Source organism: Hemiscyllium ocellatum, chromosome 46, assembly GCF_020745735.1.
Source record: "Hemiscyllium ocellatum isolate sHemOce1 chromosome 46, sHemOce1.pat.X.cur, whole genome shotgun sequence".
NCBI classification, from domain to species: Eukaryota; Metazoa; Chordata; class Chondrichthyes; order Orectolobiformes; family Hemiscylliidae; genus Hemiscyllium; species Hemiscyllium ocellatum.
Window position 1 is genome coordinate 15,322,534 of NC_083446.1, and position 13,278 is coordinate 15,335,811.

The 13,278-nt window shown below is 43.4% G+C and overlaps 1 protein-coding gene across 4 annotated transcripts in view; it reads left to right on the forward strand.

Moving 5' to 3' along the window:
- LOC132836309 (zinc finger protein 229-like) overlaps positions 1–13,278 on the forward strand; it is a 52,009-nt gene that overhangs the window by 8,420 nt on the left and 30,311 nt on the right. The window contains exon 3 of one of the 4 annotated variants that reach the window (XR_009647366.1): positions 10,243–11,048. The exons of the other annotated variants lie outside the window; for them this stretch is intronic. The gene's annotated coding sequence lies outside the window, so the exon portion shown is untranslated. Of the gene's footprint in view, positions 1–10,242; positions 11,049–13,278 lie in introns of those variants that run through there. 4 annotated transcript variants of the gene reach the window in all.

Here is a 13,278-nt window from a genome sequence, read left to right on the forward strand (position 1 = left end):
GTACAATTTCAGCAAGACATGCTTGCTCGTGTACCCAAATCCTCCACCTATGAAGGCCAACATATCATTGGCTCTCTTCACCTTCTGCTGCACCTGCATGCTTTCTTTCAGCAACTTGGTCTCGTTTCTAATTCCCTTTCATAAATCCATGCTGATTGACTATCCAATCCTGTCACTGTTTTCCAATGTTAGGCTAACTGGTCTATCATTCCCTATTTTGTCTTACCTCCTTTTTTAATTGGTTGGGTCGCATTAGCTCCCTTCCAATCCAAAGAAATTGTTCCAGAGTTTATAAGTCTTGAAAGATGACACTCCATTTACTCTATTTAGATTCTAGTTTCAGAATGCATTCACAATATCTAGGATGACTTTCAGAACTCTGGGGGTAAGAGTAACAGATGCTGGGATTTGTTGGTTTTTAATCCCATCAATTTCCCCAACACCGTTTCCCTGCTAATACTGATTTCCTTTGGTTCATCCCACTCATGTTCCCCAACATTTCAGGGATATTATTTCTGTCATCCTTTGAGATGATAAGAGCCAAAATATATAGTTAATTGGTGTACCATATCTTTATTTCACATTATAACTTCCCCTGTTTGATTGTAAGGGATTTGTTTTTGAAGAAATAACAAAGAGGATTGATGAGGGCAGAGCAGTAGATGTGATCTATGTGGACTTCAGTAAGGTGTTCAACAGGGTTCCCCATGGGAGGCTGATTAGCAAGGTTAGGTCTCATGGAATACAGGGAGAATTAGCCATTTGGATACAGAACTGACTCAAAGATAGAAAACAGAGGGTGGTGGTGGAGGGTTGTTTTTCAGACTGGAAGTCTGTGACCAGTGAGTGCTGCAAGGATCGATGCTGGATTTTCTACTTTTTGTCATTTACATAAATGATTTGGATGGTGAGCATAAGAGGTACAGTTAGTAAGTTTGCAGATGATACCAAAATTGGAGGTGTAGTGGACAGCGAAGAGGGTTACCTCAGATTCCAACAGGATCTGGACCTGGTTGGCCATTGGGCTGAGAAGTGGCAGATGGAGTTCAATTCAGATAAATGTGAGGTGCTGAATTTTGGGAAAGCAAATCTTAGCAGGACTTATACACTTAATGGTAAGGTCCTAGGGAGTGTTGCTGAAAAAAAGAGACCTTGGAGTGCAGGTTCATAGCTCCTTGAAAGTGGAGTTGCAGGTAGATAGGATAATGAAGAAGACGTTTGGTATGCTTTCCTTTATTGGTCAGAGTATTGAGTACAGGAATAGGGAGGTCATGTTGCGGCTGTACAGGACATTGGTTAGGCCACTGTTGGAATATTGCGTGCAATTCTGGTCTCCTTCCTATCGTGAAACTTGAAAGGGTTCAGAAAAGATTTACAAGGATGTTGCCAGGGTTGGAGGATTTGAGCTGTAGGGAGAGTCTGAAACAGGCTGGGGCTGTTTTCCCTGGATCGTCAGAGGCTGAGGGGTGACCTTATAGAGGTTTACAAAATCATGAGGGGCATGGATAGGATAAATAGGCAAAGTCTTTTCCCTGGGGCGGGGGAGTCCAGACTAGAGGGCATAGCTTTAGGGTGAGAGGGGAAAGATACAAAAGAGACCTAAGGGGCAACATTTTCACAGTGGTACGTGCATGGAATGAACTGCCAGAGGACGTGGTGGAGGCTGGTACAATTGCAACACTGAAAAGGCATTTGGATGGGTATATGAATAGGAAGGGTTTGGAGGGGTATGGGCCGGGTGCTGGCAGGTGGGACGAGATTGGGTTGGGATATCTGGTCAAACATGGACAGTTGGACCGAAGGGTCTGTTTCCATGCTGTACATCTCTGACTCTCTTAATTGTCTTTTGCTTCATATACCTTTCGGAGCTCGAACATTTACTTTGCATATTCCACTCAGGGTTGCTCTTCAACTTTATTTTTCTCTCTGAATTAGTCACGCACTTAGCGTGGCGCTCCCTCAGTACTGACCACCTCACTGCGCGGAGATCCCTCAGTGCTAACCCCCTCAGTGTGGTGCTCCCTCAGTTGTTACCCTTTCACAGTGCAGCGCTCCCTCAGTCGTAACCCTCTCACATTGCGGCACTCTGACAGCATGTCGATCCATTAGTACTGACCCTCAGAGAGTGCGCACTTTATCATTACTAACCCTCTCACTGCACAGCACTCCCTCCGTCCTGACCCTCTGACAATGCAGTACTCCCTCCATCCTGACCCTCTGACAATGCTGCACTCCCTCCGTCCTGACCCTCTGACAATGCTGCACTCCCTCCGTCCTGACCCTCTGACAATGCTGCATTCCTCTGTGCTGACCCACTGACAATGCTGCACTCCCTCCATCCTGACCCTCTGACAATGCTGCACTCCCTCCGTCCTGACCCTCTGACAATGCTGCACTCCCTCCGTCCTGACCCTCTGACAATGCTGCACTCCCTCCATCCTGACCCTCTGACAATGCTGCACTCCCTCCATATTGATCCTCTGACAATGCTGCACTCCCTCCATCCTGACCCTCTGACAATGCTGCACTCCCTCCGTCCTGACCCTCTGACAATGCTGTACTCCCTCTGTCCTGACCCTCTGACAATGCTGCACTCCCTCCATCCTGACCCTCTGACAATGCTGCACTCCCTCCATATTGATCCTCTGATAGTGATGCAATGAACTGCCAGAGGAAGTGGTGGAGGCTTGTACAATTGTAACATTTAAGAGGCATTTGTATGGATATATGAATAGGAAGGGTTTGGAGGGTTATGGACTGGGTGCTGGCAGGTGGGACTAGATTGGTTTGGGATATCTGGACAGTTTGGACCGAAGGGTCTACTTCCATGCTGTACATCTCTATGACTCTAGTCCCTCAGTCCTGTTTTGCTGAAATCTGGATTGCTCCCTATCTTCAGGTCTGCTGCTCTTTTAAACCAATTTGTACCCCCCTTCCTTGGATCCAGTACTATCCCTAGTATTCCTTGTTAGCCATGGCAGGGCCTCCTTTTCCATTTTATTTTTGTGCAGTTCCTCCATTTGGTCTGTAAATGTTTGTCATCCTTTGAAGCTATATTCCCCAAGTTATTGTAGATTAGAGTGGTGCTGGAAAAGCACAGCAGGTCAGGCATCATCTGAGGTGCAGGAAAATCAATGTTTCAGGCAAAAGTCCATGTAACCTGTTTGTATCTCATACCGTCATAATTTTCTTTATTTACATTTTGACCCCCTAGTCTCAGAATCAACTCTGTCACTGTCCATCATTCAGAGTGCTTCACTCTTCCCCAAGGGGAATCACCCAGCTAGATTACCAGTTATTTCCTTCTCATTACACAATTGAAATTTGAAATTAAAGTTGCTGTCGTCCCAGAAGATCATAGGACTGCGCTCTCATTAGAGAGAGATGACGACTGTGCTTCAACCTGAGGGTTTTCATGTCTCAGATCAAGGGCAAGGTTAAGGATGACTAGGGTAGGTATCGGTCCAGTCAAGGATAGTAGTGGGAAGTTGTGTGTGGAGGCGGAGGAGATTGGAGAGACACTAAATCAATACTTTTCATTAGTATTCACTCAGGAACAGGACACTGTTGCTGATGTGAATATGGAGTCACAAATGATTAGAATGGATGGCCTGGAAATATGCAGGGAAGAGGTTCTGGGAATATTGGAGAGGATGAAAATAGATAAGTCTCCTGGGCCTGATGGCATTTATCCTAGGATCCTATGGGAAGCTAGGGAGGAGATAGCAGAGCCATTGGCCTGGATTTTTATGTCGTCATTGTCAACGGGAATAGTACCAGAGGACAGGAGGATAGCGAATGTGGTCCCCTTGTTCAAGAAAGGGAGTAGGGATAGCCCTAGTAACTATAGGCCAGTGAGTCTGACTTCAGTGGTGGGCAAAGTCTTAGAGAGAATGGTAAGGGATAAGATTTATGAACATCTGGATAGGAATAACGTGATCAAGGATAGCCAGCATGGTTTTGTGAAGGGCAGGTCGTGCCTCACAAACCTTATTGAGTTCTTTGAGAAGGTGACCAAGGAAGTGGACGAGGGTAAAGCAGTAGATGTTGTGTATATGGATTTTAGTAAGGCTTTCGATAAGGTTCCCCATGGTAGGCTAATGCTAAAACTACGGATGTATGGCATTGAGGATACATTAGAGGTTTGGATTAGGAATTGGCTGGCTGGAAGGAGACAGAGGATAGTAGTTGATGGACTATGTTCATCTTGGAGTGCAGTTACTAGCGGTGTACCACAAGGATCTGTTTTGGGACCATTGCTTTTTGTTATCTTTATAAATGATCTAGAGGAAAGGCTTGAAAGCTGGGTAAGCAAGTTTGCGGATGACACAAAAGTCGGTGGAGTTGTGGATAGTGAGGAAGGAAGTGGTAGGTTACAGCGGGATATAGATAAGTTGCAGAGCTGGGCAGAAAGGTGGCAAATGGAGTTCAATGTAGCTAAGTGTGAAGTCATTCACTTTGGTAGGAGTAACAAGAGGATGGATTACTGGGCTAATGGTAGGCTACTTGGTAGTGTGGATGAGCAGAGGGATCTTGGTGTCCATGTACACAGATCTCTGAAAGTTGCCACCCAGGTAAATAGTGCTGTGAGGAAGGCACATGGTGTACTGGGCTTTATTGGTAGAGGAATTGAGTTCCGGAGTCCTGAGGTCATGTTGCAACTGTATAAGACTCTGGTGCGGCCTCATCTGGAGTATTGTGTGCAGTTTTGGTCGCCATACTATAGGAAGGATGTGGAGGCATTGGAACGAGTGCAGAGGAGGTTTACCAGGATGTTGCCTGGAATGGTAGGAAAATCTTATGAGGAAAGGCTGAGGCACTTGGGGCTGTTCTCATTGGAGAAGAGAAGGTTTAGGGGAGATTTGATAGAGGTGTATAAGATGATTAGGGGTTTAGATAGGGTCGACACTGAGAACCTTTTACCGCTAATGGAGTCAGGTGTTACTAGGGGACACAGCTTTAAATTAAGGGGTGGTAGGTATAGGACAGATGTTAGGGGTAGATTCTTTACACAGCGGGTTGTGAGTTCATGGAATGCCCTGCCAGTAGCAGTGGTGAACTCTCCTTCTTTATGGTCATTTAAGCGGGCATTGGATAGGCATTTGGAAGTTATTGGGCTAGTGTAGGTTAGGTAGGATTCGGTCGGCGCAACATCGAGGGCCGAAGGGCCTGTACTGCGCTGTATCTTTCTATGTTCTATGTTAAGAATGTGGTGACCTCAACTGGTACAGGAATTGAACACGTGCTGTTAGTGACACTCTGCATCGCAAACCAATTGAATTAACCATCCCTTGACCGTTACACAGTATAAAGTGGAGTATGGCCTGTACCCTATTTGGATCCTTAATGTATTAGTCCCAAACCATCTCATTGACACTCCAAGAATGCCATCTCGATGACAGAACATGGAACATTACAGTGCAGTACAGGTCTTTCGCCCCTTGATGTTGCATCAACCTGTGGAACCAATCTGAATCCCATCTAACCCACACTGTTCCATTTTCATCCATATATTTATGCAATGACCATTTTAAATACCCTTAACGTTGGCGAATTTACTACTGTTACAGGCAGTGTGTTCCATGCTACGACTACTGTCTGAGTAAAGAAAGTACCTCTGACATCTGTCCTAAATCTATCGTCCCTCAGTTTAAAGCTATGCCCCCTTGTGCCAGCCGTCACCACCGAGGAAAAACGCTCTCACTGTCCACCCTCTGATTACCTTATGTCTCAATTAAGTTACCTCTTCGCCTTCTCTAACAAATACAGCCTCAAGTCTTTCAGCTTTTCCTCATAAGACCTTCCCTCCATACCAGGCAGCATCTGAGTAAATCTCCTCTGAACCCTTTCCAAAGCTTCCACATCCTTCCTATAATGTGGTGAGCTGAATTGTATGCAGTACTCCAGGCATGGACGCACCAGAGTTTTGTACAGCTGCAACATGACCTCATGACTCTGAAACTCAGTCCCTCGAACAGTAAACACTAATGTACCAGATGTCTTCTTAACAACCCTTTCAACCTGGGTGGCAACTTTGAGGGATCTGTGAACATGGACACAGAGATCTCTCTGCTCATCTACACGACCAAGAATCTTACCAAGAGTATTCTTTATTCCTGTTGCTCCTACCACAGCGAATCACTTCACACTTTTCCACATTAAACTCCATCTGTCACATCTCAGCCGGCTCTGCAGCTTATCTGTGTCCCTCTGGAACCTGCAACATCATTTGGCATTATCCACAACTCCACCGACCTTAGTGTCATCTACAAATTTACTAACCCATCCTTCTACATCCTGGTCTAGGTCATTTATAAAAATGAGAAACAGCAGTAGCCCCAAAACAGATCTTTGAGGTACACCGCTAGTAACTGCACTCCAAGATGAACATTTCCCATCAACCATCACCCTCTGTCTTCCTTCAACTAGCCAATTTCTGATTCAAACTGCTAAATCACCCTCAATCCCATGCCTCCATATTTTGTGCAATATCCTAGCATGGGGAACCTTATCAAACGCTTTATTGAAATCCAAATACACCACATCAACCACTTTACCCTCATCCACCTATTTGGTTACCATCTGAAGGAACTCTATCAGGTTTGTGAGGCATGATCAACGCTTCACAAAATAATGACTATCTATAACCAACTTATTCCTTTGTAGATGGTTATAAATCCTACCTCTTATAACTTTTTCCAACACTTTACCCACAACCGAAGTAAGGCTCACTGGCCTGTAATTAACAGGGTTGTCTCAACTGCCCTGCTTGAACATTAGAACAAGAATTGCTATCCTCCAGTCTCGACCACTTCCTCCCTGTCTGACAGATACATACTTATCAAGGACACGCAGAAAGTGTTTCTTGAGTAATCTACACATTTCAATTCTGCCTATCACCTGCAGTTTCCTTTCTCATCTTATGCATCCTAAATCTTGCCTAATCACATCATAATTGCCTTTTCTCCAGCTGTAACTCTTGTCCTGCATTATATACCGATCCCTTTCCATCACTAAAGTAAACATAACCAATTTATGGTCATGATCACCAAATTGCTCACCTACCTCCAAATCTAACACCTGGCTGGATTAATTACCAGTACCAAATCTAATGTGGCCTCACCCTTGTTGGCATGTCTACATACTGTCAGGAAAACATCCTGAACACATTGGACAAAAATTGACCCATCTAAAGTACTCAAACCATAGCATTGGTACTGATTTAATTTGCTCACTCTATATGCAGATGTAAGTGACTGATAATAACTATAAGATCATAAAACATCGGAGTAGAATTAGGCTATTTGGCCCATCTAGTCTGCTTCCCTATTGGGGCATTACAGGGAAGGCAGATGAATTCAGGACATGGTTAGGAACATGGGATTGGGATATCATAGCAATTACAGAAACATGGCTCAGGGATGGGCAGGACTGGCAGCTTAATGTTCCAGGATTCAAATGCTACAGGAAGGATAGAAAGGGAGGCAAGAGAGGAGGGGATGTGACATTTTTGATAAGGGATAGCATTACAGCTGTGCTGAGGGAGGATATTCCTGGAAATACATCCAGGGAAGTTATTTGGGTGGAACTGATAAACAAGAAAGGGATGATCACCTTATTGGGATTGTATTATAGACCCCCTAATAGTCAGAGGGAAATTGAGATGCAAACTTGTAAGGAGATCTGTTATCTGTAAGAATAATAAGGTAGTTATGGTAGGGGATTTTAACTTTCCAAACATCAACTGGGACTGCCAGAGTGTTAAAGGTTTAGGTGGAGAGGAATGTCTTAAGTGTGTACAAGATAATTTTCTGATTCAGTATGTGAATGTACATACTAGAGAAGGTGCATAACCTGAGCTACTCTTGGGAAATAAGGCAGGGCAGGTGACTGAGTTGTCAGTGGGGGAGCACTTTGGCGTCAGCAACCATAATTCTATTCGTTTTAAAATAATGATGGAAAAGGATAGACCAGATCTAAAAGTTGAAATTCTAAATTGGAAAAAGGCCAGTTTTGATGGTAATAGGCAAGAATTTTCAAAAGCTGATTGGAGGCAGATGTTCGCAGGTAAAGGGACAGCTGGAAAATGGGAAGCCTTCAGAAATGAGATAACAAGGATCCAGAGAAAATACATTCCTGTCACAGTGAAAGGGAGGGCTGGTAGGTATAGGGAATGCTGGATGACTAAAGAAATTGAGGGTTTGGTTAAGAAAACAAAGGAAGCATATGTCAGGTACAGACAGGATAGATCGAGTGAATCCTTAGAAGCGTATAAAGGAAGAAGGAGTATACTTAAGAGGGAAATCAGGAGGGCAAAACGGGGACATGAGATAGCTTTGGCAAATAGAATTAAGGAGAATCCAAAGGATTTTTACAAATATATATTCAGGTCAGAAGGGTAACTAGGGAGAGAATAGGGCCCCTCAAAGATCAGCAAGGTGGCCTTTGTGTGAAGCCACAGAAAATGGGGGAGATACTAAATGAATATTTCGCATCAGTATTTACTGTGGAAAAGGATATGGAAGATATAGACTGTAGGGAAATAGATGGTGACACCTTGCAAAATGCCCAGATTAGAGAGGAGGAAGTGCCGGATGTCTTGAAATAGTTAAAAGGTGGATAAATCCCCAGGACCTGATCAGGTGTACCCGAGAACTCTGTGGGAGGCTAGAGAAGTGATTGCTGGACCTCTTGCTGAGATATTTGTATCATCGATAGTCACAGGTGAGGTGCTGGAAGACTGGAGGTTGGCAAACGTGGTGCCACTGTTTAAGAAGGGCGGTAAAGACAATCCAGGGAACTATAGACCAGTGAGCCTGACCTCGGTGGTGGGCAAGTTGTTGCAGGGAATCCTGAGGGACAGGATGTACACGTACTTGGAAAGGCAAGGACTGATTCAGGATAGTCAACATGGCTTTGTGCGTGGAATTGAAGAAGTAACAAAGAAGATTGATGAGGGCAGAGCAATAGATGTGATTTATATGGACTTCAGTAAGGCGTTCGACAAGGTTTCCCATGGGAAACTGATTAGCAAGGTTAGGTCTCATGTAATACAGGGAGAATTAGCCATTTGGACACAGAACTGGCTCAAAGGTAGAAGACGGAGGGTGGTGGTGGTAGGTTTTTCAGACTGAGGCCTGTGACCAGTGGAGTGCCACAAGGATCGGTGCTGGGCCCTCTACTTTTTGTCATTTACACAAATGATTTGGATGTGAGCATATGAGGTACAGTTAGTAAGTTTGCAGATGACACCAAAATTGGAGGTGTAGTGGACAGTGAAGAGGGTTACCTCAGATTGCGACAGGATCTTGACCAGATCGGCCAATGGGCTGAGAAGCGGCAGATGAAGTTTAATTCAGATAAATACGTGGTGCTGCATTTTTGGGAAAGCAAATCTTAGCAGGATATGGTAAGGTCCTAGGGAGTGTTGCTGAACAAAGAGACCTTGGAGTGCAGGTTCATAGCTCCTTGAAAGTGGAGTCGCAGGTAGATAGGATAGTGAAGAAGGTGTTTGGTATGCTTTCCTTTACTGGTCAGAGTGTTGAGTACAGGAGTTGGGAGGTCATAGTGCAGCTGTGCAGGACATTGGTTAGGCCACTGTTGGAATATTGCATGCAATTCTGGTCTCCTTCCTATCGGAAAGATGTTGCGAAACTCGAAAGGATTCAGAAAAGATGTACAAGGATGTTGTCATGGTTGGAGGATTTGAGCTATAGGGAGAGTCTGAAACAGGCTGGGGCTGTTTTCCCTGGAGCGTCGGAGGCTGAGGGGTGACCTGAGGTTTACCAAATTGAGGGGCATGGATAGGGTAAATAGACAAAGTCTTTTCCCTGGCGTCCTGGAGTCCGGAAGTAGAGAGCATAGGTTTAGGGTGTGAGGGGATATATATGAAAGAGACCTAAGGGGCATCTTTTTCATGCAGAGGGCGGTACGTGTATGGAATGAGCTGCCAGAGGAGGTGGTGGAGTCTGGCACAATTGCAACATTTAAGAGGCATTTGGATGGGTATATGAATAGGAAGGAATTGGAGGGATATGGGCCTGGTGCTGGCAGGTGGGACTAGGTTGGGTTGGGATATCTGGACAGATTGGACCAAAGGGTCTGTTTCCATGCTGTACATCTCTATGATTCTATAATTGTGACTTATATGCTTCTCAACCCTGTTCCCCTGCCTTCTTCCATAACCTCTCAGCTCCTCACTAATCAAGAACCTCTCTATCTCTGTCATAAATGCATTCACAGACTTGGCGTCCATAACCCTCTACGGCAACGAATTCCACAGAATCACCATGCTCTGGCTGAAGATGTTCCTCCTCATCTCAGTTCAAAAGGGTCATCCTTCACTCTGAGGCTGTGCCATCAAGTTCTAGTATCGTATACTAGTTAAAACATCTTCCCCACAGTGACTGTATCCAGGCCTCTCAGTATTCTGTAAATTTCAATCACACCGAGTCATCGAGTCAGACAACACAGAAACCGATTGCTTGTTCCAACCATGTTCTATACCTCAAGTACTTCCACCTGCATGCATTTGGCTCATATCTCTCTAAACTTTTCGTATTCATGTACTTATCCAGATGTCTTTTAAACATTGTAACTGTATCCACATTTACTGCTTTGGAATGAAATTCCGGACAATCCGTGTGAAGAAAAGAAAGTTGCCCTTCATGCCTTTTTTAAAATTTTCCTTGTCTCATCTGTTACAACACGGGATAAACTCTCCTCCTTAATTTTAAAAACACCAACACAGAAAAGATTTATCTCGTGCAGTAATCTGTGAAAATTCAAGAGGCCAAGAATTATTTGAAGTAAAAATTAGCAACTTTATTTTTTCAAGTATAACAGAGAATAATTAACTAAACTATTTACAACTCCATCCTCTAATCGTTTACTTTCCCTTCCACAATACTAGTCCGATAAGTCCAACACTAGTCCAATTAAGATTTACGAAAACAAAACTACTTATCTCAAAACGGGGCAGCTTTTGGTTCTTTTATTTGGACCTTTCTGTGTCTTTTCTTCTTGGGGATTCTGCTTCACAGCTTACTGATCGATAATGATGCTTTTAAGAGAGGTATTTTCAGGCAGTTTTTTTACATGCTGGTAGCTTAGCAGTTCTCTTAACTGTTCAATTTTCCCTAGTCTTATACTCCCAAAGCATCAGATTGTGTTATTGGCTTTTAAGATTGTCAATATACTCAATTAAATCTTGATTGGAGTTTGGTATAATAATTTAAATTGATTTGGCGTAATTCGAATTTCTTTTATCATTTCCAGGCAACCAGCTAATTTAGCTTTAGACCAAGTGTTACATTATAATCTTATTGAGAACACGTGGTGCTGTCAGGTAGCTCTACCAACTTTTAACTCTCTTAAAAGTACAGTACACCCACATCTTCATAACACCCCCCCCCCCCCCCCCCCCCCCCCCCACCCTAAGAAAATAATGAAAATATGGCTTCGTTTTTGTTTCTCTCTGCTTTTAAGTACATTACCCTAAAATACAGATCACTTTAATATAAGTTCACCTTAACTACTTCCCATATATGTGTGTCGATGTGTATACATTAGATGAGATTTGTCTTTTATTTAAACTCTTTCAGTTAAATTTGCGATAACGTGTCTGTGATTACATTCTTCTGACCGCAACATGTATGACTTAAACTTAAAGTCTGTACCATAAGACTCCAACGAAATAGTCTCATATTCTTGTCTTTAAAGCATCAAAAAATGCAAACAGATTGTGATCTGTGCATACAACCATCTCTGACACATTTTTAGTGACAAACACATTAAAATGTTATAAGGCCAGTACCAAACTCAGTAGTTCCTTTTTGGTTGTTGAGTATTTCCCTGGTGGATGTTGATCTTCTTTGAAAAGTAACCAACTGGCAGTTCAATCCCATCTTCATCTTCCTGTAGGATTACAGCTGCAACTCATATGTCACGAGCATCAATGGTGACTCTAAAAGGTTTTGAAAAGTTTGATGTAGCTGAAACTGGTTTGATGGTTAATATGGCTTTCAAAAGGTTGAATGCCTCCTGGCATTGTTCTGTCCACCGAAACTTTGTGTTCTTCTTCAGCAAATCAGTTTGTGCTGCCACTACACTGCTGAAGTTTGGAACAAACACCTGATAGAATCCACAGAGTTCTAAAAATCAAAGCACCTCTTTTTCCGTGATGGGTTATGGAAATTCCTCAATGGCCTTTGTCTTTGCATTCCATGGGTCATCCCCATGACTGATGTTGTGTCCCAAGTACATCACCTCCACTTTTGCGAGTTCTATTTTATTTAAGTTTATCACCAATTTTGCTTGTAGTTGTTCAAAGAGCTCTGCCAACAGTACCACGTGATCTTTCCAGGACTTACTAAAGATCGCTACATTGTTCAAATAGACCGCACAGTTTGTGAACCCAGCCACAACTCTGTTCATGAATCTTTGGAATGTGGCAGGTGTGTTCTTCGTTCCAAAGGGCATCACTGATCTAGCCCATTTGGGGTTACAAACGCAGAAATGTCTTTCGACATCTCTGATAAAGATAGCTGCCAGTACCCTGCATTAAGTCCAAGTTCGTGATGTAACTGGCTTGTCTGACTTTCTCGATGCAGTCCTTCAATCTAGCAATTGGTTATGAGTCCAATTTTGTAACGGCGTTGATAATTCACGCAGAATTGTTGAGTCCCATCTGGTTTGGGAGCTAAGACGATCAGTGAACTCCGCTCGCTCTACCTTGGTTCGATGAGCATGGAGGCCATTGAGCATGGCCTCCAACCCCATCTGGACCTATCTGGATTTGAAAGGATTAAGCCAATAGCGATGTTGTTTTATCAGAGCAGTATTATGTACAATAGCATTAGTCCTCCCCATCTGATTTTTACATATGTCCTTATACTGCAGTAACAAATCTTTCAACTGCATTCCAAGACAGACAGCCTACTAACCCCTCCCACTCCTCAGGGACGATTTCATTTTTAAATCTGTTTTGAGGCGTATCAAAATCCACATCATCTGGATTTGATTCCTTATTTTGTGGGGCAGTAACTAACTTGTTCCTCCAGTTCTTTCTCTCTAGTGCAATACGGTTTCAATAAGTTCATATGACATACTCATTACCTTTTTTTTCTGTCTGGCATCTTTACTAGATAGTTCACCTGACTCAACTTTTTCTCAATTTGATAGGAACCACTAAACCTGGCTTTGAAGGGATCTCCTATCATCTCCTTGGGAAGAAGTCTGAGTCTCAGAGCTTTCATCTGCCACCTGCTTTATTCTACA